General features: G+C 39.6%; 1 long non-coding RNA gene across 1 annotated transcript in view; it reads right to left on the reverse strand.

Annotated features, from left to right (window-relative positions):
* The window catches only part of LOC107835613 (uncharacterized), a 30,888-nt gene extending 22,877 nt beyond the window's left edge, over nt 1–8,011 (reverse strand). The window contains exon 1 of the long non-coding RNA XR_001661414.1: nt 7,722–8,011. This is a non-coding gene — a long non-coding RNA (uncharacterized LOC107835613). The remainder of the gene's footprint in view (nt 1–7,721) is intronic.
* Between the last annotated feature and the right edge of the window lie 2,014 nt (nt 8,012–10,025).

Below are 10,025 nucleotides of genomic sequence, written 5' to 3' on the forward strand. Positions count from 1 at the left end.
TGCAAATAATCTTCACATCGTTGTTGCAAAGATTTTCATTGCTGGTAGGGCTCATTACAGAACAAAAAGTATAAAAAAAACAGTGGCTTTTACCTCAATATGAAGTTATGTGTTTTGATTCTGGCTGATTTAAAAAAAAAATCATCTGGTAGCTAAATGCTGAGGGTCTTTAGTGTATATATACTGTCATTTCTACACCTCAATGTCCTCATCTTTCAGTGTTATTGTTCATAATGACTGAACCACTTGGTTTTGCTAATCTGACAATCTTGGTGATGTTCCCTCTGCTATTAGTCAGTCAGTTTTAAGGTATAGATATGCATGTTATATTCCTCTCATCATAATCTTTTCATCCCCTCTGTTTTGTTCATTTCCCTGCTGGTCCCCAGCCTCCCCACCAAACACTTAAAGGAATTAATCAAAAGAACTGGGTCTTCCCATTCCCCCCTAATAAGCAGTGAGTGAATGCATGGCTGCCTCGATCACAAATTGCAATGAGACCATAGACTCCATTACCACGCGTTTCTTAATTCATGAAGAGTTTCTTTTTGGTCTATCCTCTCAACAGCTCATGCTTACGCCCTCTTTCCGTATTCTCCTTGATATCTTTTAAACCCTTGTATTTTCAGTCCTTGTACTCCACTGTCACACTTGAGCTGAAAGAACATTGTTTCATTTGGGAGTGCTTCTAGTTCAAACTGTGTCCCATTTTATAATTCAACAGCATTCAAGGTACAAGTTATTTCTGGACATAGAGGCATAGCACAGGAGCCAGCGTGACACTTTAAGAGCCTCCGACCTGCTAATGGATTCAGCTTAATGGCATGAGGAGGGACACCAACATTATTTCAAAACATTTGGCCATTAAGGTTTTTGCTTTTTTTGTTTTATCTTACATTTTTCCTTTTAGATAATATTCTACATTCTAGTGTATATTTTATCTCTACAAAGCTTCGGCCTGTTTTTGTGCTAAGAATATTAGCCTTTATATTAATTTCTGTTTCTCAAACTTTTTTAGGCTGAAGACCCTTAAACCCATTTAACAACAGCCATAAAATATACTAACTGAAATGAAAATATTTGTCTCTTAACTCACTTACTGTTGTGTTATTTGTTCATCCTAATGAGAAGGGTGGTGCCATTTAGTAAATGTGGCTGGCAAATACAGTCACCCGGGGTGTTTTGAGTCATTTACAGATTCTGAAAGTGTGAACTGTAAGCTTTCCAATGATGTCAAACAAACAAGTTTAAAAAAAAAAAAACATTCTTTACTAACAGTAATGTGTGCATTAAAAACATTAGGGCTATTTGTAATTTAGAAGCAGAATAAAAGAAAATAGACTTGGATTTTTGTTACTTTGGCAGAAACAAAAATACTCTTCTGCACCTTTAAATATGAAAATTATCCACCCCACCCATTTCTATGTATTTATGTATTGTACTTATTTGCTAATTAAATCATTTTAAATTAAATAAAAAAAATTTAAATGACATGTGAGCAGAGCATTATAACCCCACAAAGTTGTAGAAAACAACAGTTCTCAATCCAACCAGGCTTGAATCTAACCATTCAGATCCGTTCAAAAGAATTGAATCGTTCTTAAATGACACATTAATTACTCTCAGCAGGTATGACTTGCCTTCCTCCAATCACAATTGGGTTTTAAGCCACTTATCCATTGTTATTTAATCCTTTTGTGAGCTAACAGTATGCGTCACACTTTGAGCTTTTCACCGCAAATAAACAGTTGTTTACATGCAGTATTTTGCGGACCACTAGGGGGCACCTGTGAACCACAGTTTGCAAAAGACTGGGTTAATTACAGGGCAGCAGGTTTCTTGTAGTTGACTCCGTTTTCTGTTCATATGTAGGCTTGACAGTTTTTGCTTTTACTATATAAAATTGTGATAAAAGTAAGAATTCTGACACATAACCATAAAGCGGAGTTTGTTCAATAATACTTTTGAATAATGCACTTCTCATAGGGTGTTCCTTTAACACAGGCGTATAGGGATTTGCATTTTTTGTGTGCTTGATAGCACATATTATGATGAGAGATAAGAACAAAAACCATCCATCCATCATTAGGAGAGAGGCAGACAAACCACTGCTTTGTTTTTTTTCATTTTGCAGACCTTGAATTTGAAAATATCCTTTAGATATTTTGTCACCCTCGCTGTGAAAAAGCAAATCACACTTTAGCTAAGAGTAGAAGTACCTCAACCTACTTGTTTTTAACACCTCCAATCATAAAAACGTAATAGTAAGATTTTGTGAAATAGTCTGGAGCAAACCGTATCTCACTTGTAGGAGGCAACAATTGAACACTGAATCTTATTTTCCCCTTGTCCATTTCTCCTGTCACAGCATCCTACTAAATTTTGAGCTGGGTTAATCTGAATTTACTGAGTGATGGCACAGAGCAGAGCAAAGGAGACTAAGAGAAATGGCATTGTAATCCATCAAAGGTGTGATTTTTAGGGGTACACTTAGAATGGGACAGGTACTGCAAATCTAATCACAAATGCATATTTTTTCCAAGTAGAGATATTTTTATTGGCGCAGTGACTCCTGAAATGTCTTCATGCCATTGTACATACCATTACAGGTACATTGAAGAAATAGTGAATAAGTTTAATATTTCTTGAAACTCATTAAATCATGAATGGCTATGTGACGAACATATTCCTTTGACTTTTCTAATATTGATCCCCCTGATACAAATGGAGTGTCTTTTTCCCCAAACATAATTTTTTAAAAGTGTAATTAACCCCTAAATCAACTTTTTTACTGATAAACAGCACAGATAGAATACTTAGGTTTCCATCTTTATGTTTCTGTTGGAATTTTGACATTTTGTGTAAATTTGTTTAATTCCGCATTATTTTGCCTGAAATCGACTATCTGCTGGCCTCCCTTGGTCGAATAGTGCCTAAGCAGTTGGCTCCTCCTATTTGTTTAAAATAGTATGACTTCACATCACGTGGAACAGCTTTTCTTCACTCAACCCTGCATTTGAAATAAAACCATATCACTCAGGCACATGGCCCTCATTGTGTGATTTATTTTCAATATTGACGCGGAACAGGAATGGTCTTCTCTGCTCTGACTTGTGATAACAGTATACTGCAGGACAGACGACTATTTCAGACTTACTGCAGTACTAAGGAAGAGGGAGAAGCTCATTGCAGCTCTTGCTTGTTACTGAGGACACAGCAAAGCTGCAGTGTTGTCTCCATGAAAGTCTCCAACACAGGAAAAAAGTTGCTAGATTTCTCATTTGTTAGGTTTTAGATTAAAATGCCACTAAACATGTCTGAAAGTTTATTAGTTACAGCTCCATGTTTCCCCCTCTTCTCATTCTTACACTCAGCCATACCTCTCTGTCTTTTGGCTCCACCCACTTTTTGGGAATTTTTCAAATTATGCCAGGGGCGGGGTTAAGCTTTCTCTAGGCATTAGGGTTGGGGTTACACTTTAAGCCATCATGACTGGTCAGAGGTTTCAGTTGATAAATTATGTTTTTGCTTGATAAACTTTATATAATTTGAAAGCATTTGAATGTTTAAAAGAAGACATGTCAAGAAAGATGTTAGGTAGTCTCTGTGTGTTAAACTCCATGTTGATGGAGACAAATAGGGGGAAGTGCTTAGATTCATGCATTCACAGTTTCAGATCTGGGTGTAGCTGAATAATGTGTCTTTTTAAAAGCGGGGTCAAGTGTTTGAATCCACGCACACTCATACTTACCCTCACAGATTACTCACTCATTAAAAAAAAGTTTGTGAGCGTCAATAATTTCTATGACCAAAGGCTGCAGGCAAAGCTTGTTAATTTTCTTTGGCCTGTTGTGCCGCTTGCTCTCAGCACAATAATATTCCCTACCTACAGCCTGTAGCCATTGCGCCTGAGCCTTCCTGCTGTCACTGACACAGACTGAGAGCCCAAGTGATATTTGCAGAGCTCATTTGCACTCTGTGTGGCACATGAAATTACCATTGACTGCAATCTTGCAAGCTCTCAATGGCCTCACATCGACAGTGCTTGTTAAAACTGCACCATGACTAAGTCCTTGGATAGGGACACATGCCTCAGGGGACTCTGAGATGGGTAACAAGCGTATTAGGTATGGCAGCTATGTAGTGTGCATTGTTTACACCCACACACACGGCACACATGCACATTCGCATGCAACCACGCAGGCCTAAATATGAAATTTTGTAGGAAAAATGAAAAGGAAGCTCGAGTCAAATTATCCTGTTAAGCAAAACACTTAACAGAAGCTGCAGCCCCCAAGTTAAGGATCGTGTTCAGCACAAGTGCCAACATAAAAATCAGGTAGCACAGATAATGATTGTAAAGGGGTTTGGAGGTAGCAATTAGCTGTCAACCAGTGGAATGAGAGCTGTTTGTCTCCTTTGATAGTCTATAACAAAAGAAAATCCTCCTCTTACAGTTTCCCCCATCCACTTCTATTCTCTGGCACTCCTCTGCATTCTGGTGTATTGCCAGAAAATCAGATTTTTCACATGGGCAACTTTTCTTCTTCTGAGAGATTATTTCAATAAGGAATAAACAGACTTCCCCCGCAAGGCACGATCACAGGCCAAATGATCCACTCAGAGAATGTGGCTTTAAAAATGAATAATGCATATCTTCACAGTTAAATAGAATACAGCTCACAAAAAAAGAAAGCTCGTCGTGCTGCCAATCTTAAATTTGTTAAAGCATTGAGACACTTAATAAATCATAACATAAGTAGCAACTTAACGTACAAAAACGGATTTTCAAAGATTAGTCCTTCAGGTCTTGTGTTTGTGGTCCGTCGTGCTTACATGCAGCCATGCTCTTAGTTGAAAATCATTAAATGTAGTGAGATTAAATGTCAATCTTGTCCAGAGCTACAAAAACACTGCATCTTAATTTTGGTTTGAGTATCCTTGTTTTTAAATTGTTTATAATATACTTTTATACATCTAAAGCTATATCAGACCTGTCCCAAGAACAGATAATGCACAACCGAAAATATTTGTCAAAATAAAACCTCTCAGTTGACTTTAATAGACTCACACAAGCTGCAAAGCAGCCAAAAATAAAATGGAAAACGATTCCTTATTCGTGACTCTTGCATCCTGGTGTTTTTAATTAGTGCCGGCGCTCGAAGATATTGTACTTGTGACTCGAGTCCTCCCAGCTGGATTTTTATTCATCAACATCTGCCCTGACTCTGGCAATAATTAAATAAACTCTTCAATTATCAACAAGCCTGTTATAGCATCATACAATCGCACCCCAGGTGATGGTTTGATTTTTTTTTTTGTATTCGAAAGGACTAATACTCAATTCTCTCAGGGTCAGAGGATTATTTAAAGTTGCAACGTTTTCTTCAAAATTGAAGCTATGCAACAGTGGCTGTCGACAGCATTTTTCCTCTTTTGTCAAAATTTTTTATGCTTTGGAAAAACTGACACATTGCCTTTTAAAGCAAAGCCTTGGGTAATGAAAAGCAAACATTTTGGGCACTTGCTCAGTGAGACTGTACAGCTGGCAATGTATTTCCATTAATCCCCTTCACAAGTGTTGGCAGGTGAGGATAAACTGGCACAATGACAGCACAAAAGGTAACAGGAAGAAGAATGCAGGAGGGGAACCTATTGTTACAAGTAATGACAATAATGTAAAACTGAAGTATAAATTCATAAGTAATATTTACCCAACAGAAATATGGGTAAATAGAGAATTTTCTGACAATACATGGTTATAATACATTTTTATTTTACAGATTTTATTTTGTCACCTTGAGATGCTCCATTGTCAGAGCGGTGAGAGCTGTAGAAAGCCCAAAACACACAACGCCCAATAGCAGTGAAAGACAGGTGGACTCGGTTCCACAAGGCCGCAGTAGCTCCTGGCAGACAGAAACAAGGCAGCGCCCCAGGGCAGCAGCCAAGCAAAAGAGGCACAGGGTGAGACATAGGGCAGCCCTGACCCAGCCACACCACTATGTCCTTGTGGCGCAGGGCCCCCACCGACCACCAACAGCAAGACTACCTGACCCCAAGCAAAGGGGACACCGTCAGAGCCTGCAAAACGCCAGACATCCATCAGCCAAACACATCAGCTGGAACTCAGAGAAACCAAAGTAGGAGGGCACATTACCACTCCACCTGGTGAGCTAGCCCCTAGGAGGTAAAGAGAGATGAACACCCACCAGAGCCCTGCGGCCAGCCCAAAACATCTCCGATAGCCATAGGCCATCCAACGAGAGTTGACCGCTCCGGGGATGGCTCAAACACTCACACAAACAATGCCCCACCAAGCGGAGCAAATGGATGGTGCTGAGTGCGTATTTACAGTGGTCACTGGGCGAGATGCAGTCGACACGCTAGAAAGGTTTCAAGACACGCACTCACCCAAACATATAATTTAGAGTGCTCAATAACCTAAAATACTTTTCTTTTTTTTAAAAAGTGAGTTAACCTGGAGTACCCATGAAGAGGCTAAAAGCACCACTGTCCCACTGTCACCTCCCGTACTGATATTTCTGATACATCTCTTTTCTTTGATATCTACTCATCTTTGTCTTGCACATTTGATGAAGTCTTGTATTTTCTCCTCAAATGGTGTTAGAAAGATTATTTTGTAGAGTGAGTTTGAAATGGGGGCTGATTGTATATGAAGTGATCAAGAGCTTGATGCTTCACAAAATGAGGAAGCTGCTGCTGTTCTTTGGTTCCAGAGTTGCACATCTGGTAGCCCTCCAAGTGCCCTGAGGGTGTTGCAAAGAGGAGTTTCACTCCCTGACTCCCTCAGATGGAGTGAGGGGCGATTGAGGACTCTGAAGACGGGAAGGAGAAAAAGCTTGCTGTCTGGGTCTGATTACTGTTGAACATCTGTTCAGTGCAAATCATCCTTCATTAAATGCTCTTAAGGAAATAATTCATCACAAATCCACAACTTCTCACAAAAAATTTAGTCCAAAATAAGAATAATCTATTTCAAAGCCCAAAATGCCTCCATTAAAGCCAATTTTATTTTGAAAGCTCATGTGAATTATCTCCCAAAGGGAAGATGACAGAAACACCAACATACACCTTGTTTTATTTGAAACGATGACTTTGGCCAAACCGGTGCTTTGTGGATATTTTTAAGATCAAAGGAAATGTTCAAACCAACAGAGCCAAGCTCGGGTCATAGTGTATACGCTGGATGTACGTAAGAAATGGTTTGCAATATGGTCTCATTGTGGAGGGACAGAAGATGATGCCTCATTTGGATGCAGTTAATTAGAAAAGCTGATTGATTTGATGGCACTAGTGAGGCGGGACAGCGAAGTGCACTGGTCTGTGAAGGAGTCCACGCTCAGGTCGATATTTATGCCTTCCAGGGAAGCTTTAATAACAACCTGTAAGGCTCTGTGAAAAGCTCCTGGCTGCTATTCTCTGCTTGTCATCAGATGCTCAGCCATGAATTCTTCACAGATTTGCTTTTTACAATAACTACATGAATAACGTTTGGAACAAAACAGGAGTTTGTGTGTCTAGGACCATAGATATTCTGATGATAAATACATTTTTTTAAATGATTTAATTTAGTGAAATATTTTGTATAAGTAGCCCCCCCAGTGGCCTAAACATTAATGGGGTGGCTAACCCGATGAATGTCCCTAGAAACAAACACCCCAAACCCCTGACAGAGACCAAAACAAGTAAATCTTTACCGCAACCACTCCGGTTCCGTAGGAACGTCCTCATCCGTCTCCGTTCCTTGCAATGGCTGGCCCCAACGCTTTAGCCAGGCACCGGTAGCATTAGCTAGCTGAGCTAGCAGCCAAACCAGCTCCTTCTCTGTCCAGTTGGTCACTCATGGAGCTTCACAATTCCGTCAAGTTCAAGTCAGAGTCTTTTCGTACACTTCCACCTCACAAAGATAGACGAAGTTAATCCTTACGGGTTTCGTTTTACATGCGGTTGTTGGTGTACAGGTGGAGCTCAATACGCTCCACCTGTTGCCATCGCTCTCCTCCACTTCCGGTTATTCGCTCTTCTTCTTCCAACGGTGTTCTGTCAGATCAGCAGACGTGGTCAGATAGTCATACGCTTAGCTCTGACATGTATACACTGTCATTACCATATGATTTTATTTCATCAGCAACATATAATCATGACGTAGATCATCATACACTTTGCTATTAAAAGTTATATGACATCCTGTCTTAGCGGTTAAGTAGATTAATGAGTTTTACACGGGCGTGTGTTGTAGTTGACTGCAGCTGCAGCTAGACCCTGCTTTAAATACACTTTGAAACCACGACAACGCATGTATATCTATACAGTTATCATATTATGTCATATTATAAACAAGTTAATGGCTTATTTTCGTCATTGCGTATGCTGAACTGACAACTCCAGTCGGTCGGACTTCTTAATGCGCATGCGCGGGCATGCGTACTGCATGTATTATCATACATGCTGCATATATGATATACTGCAGCATGTAGTATATCATACTACATGCTGCAGAATGTAGTATGATATGTGACAGAACACCTGTAACACCGCGATAAGCTTTAAAAAAAAAAAAACTAAGCACCTCTCCAATAACAGACATGAACAGGTGCGGATCTACTGGGGTGGCATAGGGTGGCAGTTGCCACCCCGACTGAGAGCCTTGCCACCCCAGCTGGCGACTATGAATTCAATGAATAATTATGGAAAATCGGACATTAAGCGCATGGAACTCTTTTTTCCGATAACATTGAATGCAACACATCGTAACCTGATACCTACTGCTAAGTAGCGGCAAGTGCTATCTAGCTTTGTTCTTCACCTGTTTATCAGTTTTATTGTGCCTTTAGAGCGCGAGGCACCAGCATTGATATGGAGTTATAAACATTACTGGACTGGACATTACTGACTTATCGTACGCCACACATGCGCCATTTAATTACTGCCCATCGAGTCAGGAATATCGGTGGTCAGGAAAATACCACAATCACCCATAGAATCTGAAAAAACGACGCAATATTTAGCGGTCAATTCAACCCTATGACAGTGATGGACAACAAGGTTCACGGGTTTCAGATTTTAACAGGTGAGGAAAAAGTTTTAATTTAAAGAAAACATTGAGAAAGTGAGCAGTGAGTCAGTTATGCTAGCCTAACTGTTATTAGCCTGCTATTGACTTTGATAACCTTAGCATGTGTTGCGCAGTTCGGTGTGTTTTGGTTCCGTTAGCACTAAAACAGGACAACCCGCACACCAAGTCATCAGTAGAGCAGGTGTTTAAATCAGTTAATCAACCACTCCTGTGTTCAGGCGAAAATGTATTAATAATCGCAATATAGACATCAAGCCTGACAACATAATGTAACAGACTGGATGTTATGTTTTGGTGTTTTTATACTTCTTTTGTGTGTGGGAAATGTTTGATTTTGGTGTTGATTCCTCAGGTCGGTAATCTCTGCTCTATCTGCTCGTTGAGCTGTTGTCTGTCCGTTTCCATGGCAACGGGTCCGCGTGTAGGGTAAAGCCCAGAGCAAGAAAAAGCAGAATACAGTAGAAATGGTTTTATCTAGCTTTGTTCTTCACCTGTTTATCAGCTTTATTGTGCCTTTATTGCGGCGCTCTGCAGTCGCTACAATTCCTAAAAGTTAGACTAGCGACAAAAACTGAACTAATTCCTTCTGTTCGTAAAACGTGGCGATATTTATAACAGTCATCAAACTACGGCTCCTACAGCACATTTAAAATAAAACGATTTACCAATATCCTCCTGACTACCAGGAAAAAAAATATTGTCCAATCACCTTTTTTTTTTAAATCCCACATTCTTTGTAAGGTAATAAAAGATTTTATGTAGTTACTTTGTCTCTTCCCATAAAATATGTTATTACTGATGAACGCAATTTTTATGAATTAGAAAAATGTACGTGCAAAAGTCCTACCCCTTCACATGTGGTATCATTGAAAAGCCCTAAATGTCTTTAATGCCATATTGGAATTAATTCAAAAGGAAGTAGTTC

This window comes from Poecilia formosa, unplaced genomic scaffold (assembly GCF_000485575.1).
Source record: "Poecilia formosa unplaced genomic scaffold, Poecilia_formosa-5.1.2 Scaffold15, whole genome shotgun sequence".
Taxonomy (NCBI): Eukaryota; Metazoa; Chordata; class Actinopteri; order Cyprinodontiformes; family Poeciliidae; genus Poecilia; species Poecilia formosa.